Raw genomic sequence first — 9,242 nt, forward strand, 5'->3', positions numbered from 1 at the left:
CTTCGACTTGATGACCGAATACAAAGCAAGAAAGTGTGACCTCTAATATACAGAATATACATAATATAGGTCATACGTCGCATATATATATGTCATCATCTATCGATCTGTCATTATATTCATCCTATAATCATACTCTATCATTTTTCACACTACAACAATCATCTATGATTCATCAACATATAGTATATTCATCAACAATTATAATACATACTTCAAACATCATCTAATTCAGTACATACTATCAACATAAATTCTCATTTATCAATTAAAACTCATATATCACCATATTCATTCATATATTCATGACATGCTATTGTAAAGACCTTATACCAGTCACGGTCTTCATATAAATTCTTTTATATCTTAATATACTTAAACAATTCTCTACATCAATCCCGCTTACCGGTATTCACTGTCATGCAGATCAGTGAGGATACAAACGTTGATGATTTCCTCTGTCACGAATGTCAGTCAGTATATTACATATCTTCTTAATGTATCACACATCCAGTGCTATAAGACGCTCTTGCACCGCGCTCGCTCTTTCTCTAATTAATATAGATAACATTTTATATCAAAACTTAGGTCGATATTGTCAAACTCATTAAAAAGAGCATAACTTTCATACAATTTATGCCAAATAGAACTATAAACCTAAACAACAAAAGTATAGATGTTCTCTCTAAACTTTCGTGCGAGCAGGAGATTGGGTGAGTGGTTTCCTCTACTGACAGTGTGTGAGATGCGAGAGACATTTCTCACCAGAAGTTAGCGTCGTAAGGGGATATTAGATATCTGTGCGTCCGGGTATCTATTGTAATGTCTAGACATATTCATAAACCGTCGTATATGTAGCTCACGACGCTAGGAGTTGTAGTTGGCAACTTGTGAGTGCTAGCTATCAGATTGATCTGGCTTGTTGTACTCACTCTATTGTTCTCATCATCCATACCCTGTGTAAAGCCTGGAGTTTCATAGCAGATACATTTAAACCTAAACTTACGACGATTGGTAATTGGGAAGAGACAAAACAAGGTGCACACGTCTGTAGACTTGGCTAATTGATGAAGTTAGTTAGTAAAAATTGCAGACACAACTATTATAATCTGTAAGAACCTTCGACTGAACGTAATTCCTGTCCTTATCACATTATACACGGAACCTAGTGTCATCTCGCTAAACTCTCTAGTTCTATCTTCTTCGTATTACCTACGAACTGTGTCTCGATTGTGAAAGCAACTTCATACACCTCTACTAATAATCATCCAAGCTGGAAACAACTTGTCTATGTCCAATTCTTTTATGGAATTTTTTACTTATGAGAAGTTATTCTTACAAGTGTGTCCCGTTATCATTGTCGTAACTTCAATAAGTTTACCGTTTTTTACCCCACTTTATTCTTTTTCTTCTTCTGCGTATATTCTTCTCTTCTCCCGTTAATCCCGTGGTACAAAGGTCCTAGTCATATTATTGTGTAGTGTGTTTGTGGGTGGGTGTGGGATAGATAGATAAGTGTTTCGTCGCATGATACCACGGAGTTCACGATTATGGTATTTAGATGGTACACTTTTTTCATGTGTTGGTCACGTGATTTACCGTAGTTGTTTTCGTGGTTGTGTGTGTCTTTCTTTTAAACTGTCGTATAAGGGTGTTCCGTTAGTAGTACAAATGGGTGTCTGTATAATATATGGTGACTGTGATGGTAGTACCTAGGGGACCGTGTTGCGTCTAAATGTGAATACACGGTTCACAAGATTTGACTAACAATATCGAGATTATATTTTATGGTCAGAGACAGAACAGTACATTGGTGTCTCGACGTTATTGCTCTTTATCAGAATGTTCGGCGACTATAACTTTCCTCACATATCTTATTTAAACCATACAACTCTGCTACCTTACCCAAAAACCACTTTCCATTAAATACCGTGTGCCTGGAAAGATTTCATGTTAACTGCGCTCAAACCAAGGGTCTATAAACGCTCGATTACCTTGTTTATCAATGAGCCCTTGTCGCTTGTCGGTTTCATTCCCTCCCCTTTTGCTCTGTTATCCTCCCATATTTCCTGTTCTTTTCATCACTTCAGGGGTCGAAGAAAATAAAATCCGTCGACCGTTTGCCACTTCGGAAGGGAACGCTGTGTCGTGAAACTTTATCATTAGGTACGGAAATAATGTAGAACCCCACCTAATGACATTGACGTAGACACCATAACCTCAGTCGGCTCAGGTAAGGAGCGTGCAGAGGTCAATAGGTTTATACGACGGTCGTGCGGAAGATTTGCACCTTGTGCATTCTCCCTCGTGTAAAGGAGGGTAAAATCGAGGGGGAGGTGACCGCGGACACGTAAAATCTCAAGGTAAAATTTCAAAAAATAAACAAAAATTTTAGAAAATTGCCAGGGAGCGGGGACGGCATGGAGCGAGTCTCGACGAGGTAGGAATGAGAGGACCGGGCCCACCGGGAGTCCAGTCGACTAGTCGGACGAGGACCTCCCATGGCCCAGGGAATTTGCCTTCGAGTCTCCCCTATCTCGGAAAAGCGCGACGGCCAGGGTTGACACCCCTTACCGGGAGGGTAACCTAGGTAATCTGTTCGTGGGAAGGTGACAGGTAAAAATTTTGAGCGGATTGTTTGGGTAAAATAAGGAACCGAAAATTGGGTCGTACTCTGAGGGACAAAAGAACAAAACAAAAAATTAATACGAAGTAACAAAAAACTCATACAAATATTTATATATCATATAAATAACACAATAAACAAAAACAAAAAAAAAATTACCGCATCATGTCGTGATAAACAATAAGTCGAGAGTCCGACACAAAAACTTTTCGCGTAATATTTATTTCTAACTCTAACTTCAACTCAACTCTTTTGTTTGAAACAATAAGATATCACATATATATTGCATAGACTCAACTGTTATACTTCGTACACCCCCAAGGAGTTCCGAGGTAGGAACCCCGGAGAAGAGAAGGTTGTAGATACGATGGTGAAACGAGTCTATTACCTTTTTGTTGTTTATACAATCGTATATACGCCTACTGTGTGTTTTACATGTATAATGGTAAAGTGGTCCTTGAGATAGATACTGATGGTTAAGGTTTTTGTGAGACTCATACCCACGCTAACTTGTCTTCAGTTACTGCACCCTTACACCCACGTCTTTGAAAGGAGGTTAGTTTTGTGTTCTATTTTGACTCCATTGATTAAGAAACTCGTCGGTGTCCGACTTGCGTTATTTTCGATGCGCGACTCGAGCGAGACGTTACAAGTTTTGCTTGTCTATTTCGGTCTTTAGAAGATCCACATCAGTACCTGAGGCCTGGACTCCAAAGTTGTCAGTGTAATTTTGTTAATGATTTAGTCGGAGAATGATAGTGATTTCTTTATATAGATCCTATTTTCTGATTACAGGTGTCGTCCTAAACCTTTTTGAACAGGTACGAAAATAGGAAGTCATCTCGACGCTAACGACATTTACACCAGGAAATGTTGACAGAGTGATTTTTGTTTAGGTGGTAATCTTTCGACGTCGATTAAGGTCTTGCCGACGACGAGTCTTCAGGGTGTTTGTGTATTCTTTCACCTAGTGTAGTGAGGACAAGACTTCAGAAATGTGACCGAGGACACACAGTTTCTTATCTAAAAGTTTTATGACGACGACCAAATATTTCTAACCTTACCAAAATCCGGGTTTATGTAAAGACCTAGAGGACCGATTTAATACTTGGGTAGGTCTAGAGAGTCCAAGTGAACCCTGGACCAGTCGGAAAGACAGGGGTCTCAGTCTTGATTGTGTACCTCTTCGGGTCGCATAGGGTCAATATACGAGGTTTATTAGACCTGTTTGAGGGTCTTTGGGACTTCCAGGCGACGTTGAGAATGATGAAAATATAGGTCACGACTTCTTGAAAAGAAAAAACGGGCGACGAAAATTAAAGCTCGATAGAATTTGACGTTACCATTTTGGAACATAAGTCATAAAAAGAAAATTACAACAGGAAAATAATAGGCAACGAAAAATTACGGTCACACGAGGAATTTCAGAAACAATAAATACATTTTCGTGAATCTTAATGGACACAACCTTGTCCACGGCATATATTTATTTGAACCGGAACGGACCGCGCGGAAGAAGAAGAAGAAAAAGAATAAAGTGGGGGTAAAAAACGGGTAACTTATTGAAGTCCCAGAATGGAAAATTTTATAAGTAAAAAATCTTTAATAAAAGAAATTGGACAATTGAGTTTCTCTGCTTTGGAATTTAGGAGAAAATTGGAATGTGGTACCACGGGTTGCGATGAGGAAGGTGTATGAAAGGTCGATGTCTGAAGTAAAGGTCGGAAAATTTACCCAGTGTTCTCTTAAGTCGAATAATTTGAGCATGAAGTCTAAAAAATATAGAAAATGTCAAAAACTGAATAGTGTCACATTCAATACCCATGTTAGANAGAGGGACCGGTGCTAGCGGGGACCGTGATGTTAGCATCTGGTTAGCTAGCTGCACTAACGGACATAAGGAGCTGTTTCCACAACAAGCTGGAGGAGAGTCCTCTCCTGTCAGACTGAGGGGCTCAGGTGAGCTAAAGGACTCTTGAGTGTTTAGAACAGTTTTGTCACAAATTATTTAAAAGATTACTTCCGCGGCACACCTTCATACGATCATTAAAGTTATACAAACAATAAGAGAATACATGAAAAACAGGTATGAAATACTATATGGCAGTAAAACAAGAATACAGTTTAAAAGGGGAGTGATTTGTAAAATATCCATAAAGAAAAAGAAAATCTGTTTACAGTTCTGTTTTCATATGGGTGCTGAGAGAGGTATCCATAGATCTCTTCATGTTGCTCTCAAACTGCACCAGATTGATGCTTTCAACTTCAATATTTAAAAAAAAATCTTCCCGGGGGAGCATCCCCCCAGACCCCCTAGAGGAGGTGAGGACCTAGAGGAGGTGAGGACCACCCTAGAGGAGGTGAGGTCCACCCCCCACTCATAAACAAATAGCACTTTACCCCTACCTATATGCCGTGAGCTGATCATGGAGCCTTCATTGTAACAGTCATTCAGATGCAATTAGCCTATATAAAAGGCCTCAAATTGGAAGCACTGTCTGTGCTGTCTTTTTCACTAAATTCTGCAATAGGTAGATCTCGCCTTTCACCTAGGCCGAGGTCGGTGATCTTGGGCTTAAAAAGGTTGGTGACCACTGGTGTAAAGGAAAGAATGAATGGGGCCATGTATCGTGGGATTTTGAGTGACAACCTCCTTCGATCAGCAAGGGCATTGAAGAGTAAACGTGGCTGGGTCTTTCAGAATGACAATGATCCCAAACACACCGCCCGGGCAACGAAGGATTGGCTTCGTAAGAAGCATTTCAAGGTCCTGGAGTGGCCTAGCCAGTCTCCAGATCTCAACCCCATAGAAAATCTTTGGAGGGAGTTGAAAGTCTGTGTTGCCCAGACAATGTGATTTTCTGGATTATTTCTTTTTCTCATTTTGTCTCTCATAGTTGAGGTATACCTAGGATGAAAATTACAAAGAAATAATCCAGAAAATCACATTGTCTGGGCAACACAGACTTTCAACTNACACACCACACACACCACAACCACACACACCACACTAATACACACCACCACACACCACACACACACACACACAACAACACACACACACACACACACACACACCCACACACACAGGACAGACAGACAGGAACAGACAGAGACGACAGACACAACACCACACACACTTTTGGGGGCGGGCCCACCCGTCACTTTTTATGCTGATACTAATGTGATTGAAACACTTTTATATACCACCATTAAGGCGCAACCAGTGGGCCTTCACACTGTGAATACACATCACCCCCTCCTATCGACGGATTCCCACACCTACCTGGGATATCACACCTTACTTGAGATCTCACACCCCCCTCCCGCTCCCGGGACGGCGGGGGACTGTAGCTTTAGCATAAGTAGGGAGAGGTGTGACTGTCACAGCACCTGTCACTTTCCTATCATTACCTAAGTGTGAAGCGGGTATGGAATATTATTACTGAGGGAGACATGTGGAAAAGGGAGCTTACTGGAAGAGGACACCGTCAGTGCTTGGCAGCTCCACAAGAGTTATTTGCCGGAGCTCCAACCACATGGACGTTGGCAGAGTGGAGAGCAACAGCAAGAGCTGGATACAGACCTAAGCTGTACTTGCATTGGGGTCGAGGCGCAGCAGCGGCCACCGTGGGAGGAACTGGGCAGGTGTTCTCCAAAGAAGCCAAGGGGCTGTGGGTCGCAGTTGAGGCTCTCGGGTCCGTGTCAGGGCTACTATGCAGCGTGCGTGGAGGAGACGGCAGGCAGAACGGGGGGGAACCAGATGTCCCGAAGGGTCGGTTGTTAGGATGGCGGTTTCCACTGCAGTGCGAGCTCGCTTAAGCGTTGCCGAGCCCGTTGCGGCTGTTTTTTGGTGCGTTCCCACTGGGCCTGAGTACCGGGTAGCGAGTCCTAATTCCACAGTTTTCTGCCCCATAAAATCGTGGTTAGGCCGGGACACCAACCCAGCTGAGTCCGGCGGTATTGCTAAACTAGAGAGAGAATGCTGGCAAGGGCTAAAACTCACAACACAGCATTGACATATGTTTACCGTGAGTGTACTTTGTCAATACAGCGTATCTATAAATTATTTTTAGCAGAGACTATGAGCGGCAGACAGCGCAAAAGAACCACATGATTAAGGTCTTTAACCATGTCTGCAGACCAGACGGCACCTATTTTTACGTTTTATTCTTTATTATATATAATGATTAGCATAGCTATATCTTTAGATAATACGACCGTCACAACCAACCGGCCTTATACAGACATATATGATACCAGCTGATTTTTTCACATGACACACGGAACAAGTCTTTTGTGTAGGGTTTTTATACTTTTCATATCTAAGTATCTCTCGAATAGTACTGAGGAGCTGAGTCGCGTCTGCTCTTCTTTTGCTAAACAGCTACGGCTGTGTTTGTTTTTCTGTAGCTCTTTCATGAATAATATCGGTCATCGATCCGTCTCGCAGCGCTCTAGCGATTATGAATACCTATATATTTTTTATACCACCAGTCATAAACCTGAATTCAGGGTCTGCACGAGCCTCACGATCAGTTAGAAGTTAAGAAGCAGATAAATAACAAACAAGTGGATGCGGAAGATTGGTTCAGGGCTGCGAGGCTGTGGGGGGTGGGGTGTGGGGGAGCGTGCGAGTTACACGGTAAAATGGGACGTATAGTACGCGTCGGAGGTGTATTGTGAAGAGTAAAACAGAGTGTAGGCGGAAAACCTGACGTCATCTTCAATGAGAGCCCAGAAAAAAACAACACAGCCGTTGCTGTTAGCACGCAGAAAAGACAAGACTCCACAAGCCACACCTCTATCGTCAGACCTAGACAAAAGTTAAACACCAGTACAAACCACAGACTGTCTGTGTCATGCGCCGATACAGGTCGCCCTGGTTGGTATTTAATGTCGGGCGGTGGTAAGAGAAATAGGCGTTGGTGACGGTCGGAGCCATTTACACGTTAGCTAGCCCTAATCGTCCATTAGAAAATACGCATTTAAAGGTTTTTCGCTGCGCGTCTGTCGCAGCAGACTGTCAAAGATGGATCATGGTTCTTTTACTATCGTATTCAGTATGTTGCTTACTTTGGCCATCTTTGAAACGTGTATTACAAATAATCACGGGTAAAATATTTCATTCTTGTTGTGTTGTACGCCCCTTGCCAGCCAATTCTCTTCTCTAGTTTAGGCATACCGCGCCGACTCAGCCTGCGTTGTTCCCGCCCTAGAACCACGATTTTATGGGGCAGAAAAACTGTGAATTAGACTCGCTAGCCCGGCTACTGAGGCAAGTGAACCCACCAAAACAGGCCCCAACGGCTCGCCACGCCTTGAAGCGAAGGCCTCCGCCTGCAGCTGAAACGCGCCTATTACAGACCTTCGGAGACCATCTGTTCTCGCCGTTGCGTTGCCTCCACGCACGCGCAGTACGCCCTGACACAGGCGCAGAGCCCTCAAACTCACCCACAGCCCTGGTGCCTGGAGAACACTGCCACTTCCTCCCACGGTGGCCGCTGCTGCGCCTCGACCCACTGCAGTACAGGCTGTAGGTCTGTATCCAGCTCTTGCTGTTGCTTCCACTCTGCCACGTCCACTGTTTGGAGCTCCCGGCAAATAACCTCTTGTGGAGCTGCAGCACTGACGGTGTCCTCTTCCTTAGGTTTTTCCAGTTCTCTCTCCTGAGTAGTATTATTCATCCCGCTTCAATCTCATTAGTATGCATAGAAAGTGACAGGTGCTGTGACAGGTCACACCTCGCCCTACTTATGCTAATTAGCTAAGTCCCGCCTCCCCTTTGATCGAGGTGTGAGATCTCAAGTAGGTGTGATATCCCAGGTAGGTGTGAGATCCGTCGATAGGAGGGGGGTGATGTGTATTCACAGGTGTGAAAAGCCCCCACTGTTGCGCCTTATGGTGTATAATAAAAAATGTTTCAATCACATTAGTATGCATACAAAGTGAGTGGTGGGCCCGTTCCCAAGTGTGTGTGTGTGTTTGTGTGTGTGTGGGTGTGGGGACCTTCACTGATGTCCTCCCAAGGAGGTGTGTAGGTGTGTGTGTGTGTGTGTGTGTGTGGTGTCACTGTGCCGCTGCCACGTCTGTTCCCTGATCTCTGCGTCACAGACCAATTTGATATTAAAGTGACAGAAAACATTATTGTAAAGCTGCGGCCATAAAATCAGGAAGCAACGTTACTACGCTATAATCGATTATGTTCTGTCACTGCAGAATCGTCCACGTCCGCAACGCGATGCATCATAGAAACGATTAATTTCAACACACCTAATATCCAGTCTCTGATAGTGTTACTTTATTATGAGAGTGCTCTCATACTTGTTTGATTCTGAAATTGTATATACAGTGGGGCAAAAAAGTATTTAGTCAGCCACCAATTGTGCAAGTTCTCCCACTTAAAAAGATGAGAGGCCTGTAATTTGCAATCCTAGGTATACCTCAACTATGAGAGACAGAATGGGGGGAAAGAATCCAGAAAATCACATTGTCTGATTTTTAAAGACTTTATTTGCAAATTATGGTGGAAAATAAGTATTTGGTCAATAACAAAAGTTCATCTCAATACTTTGTTATATACCCTTTGTTGGCAATGACAGAGGTCAAACGTTTT

The sequence above is a fragment of the Notothenia coriiceps genome, unplaced genomic scaffold, assembly GCF_000735185.1.
Source record: "Notothenia coriiceps isolate Sejong01 unplaced genomic scaffold, NC01 NC01_scaffold00013592, whole genome shotgun sequence".
NCBI lineage: Eukaryota > Metazoa > Chordata > Actinopteri > Perciformes > Nototheniidae > Notothenia > Notothenia coriiceps.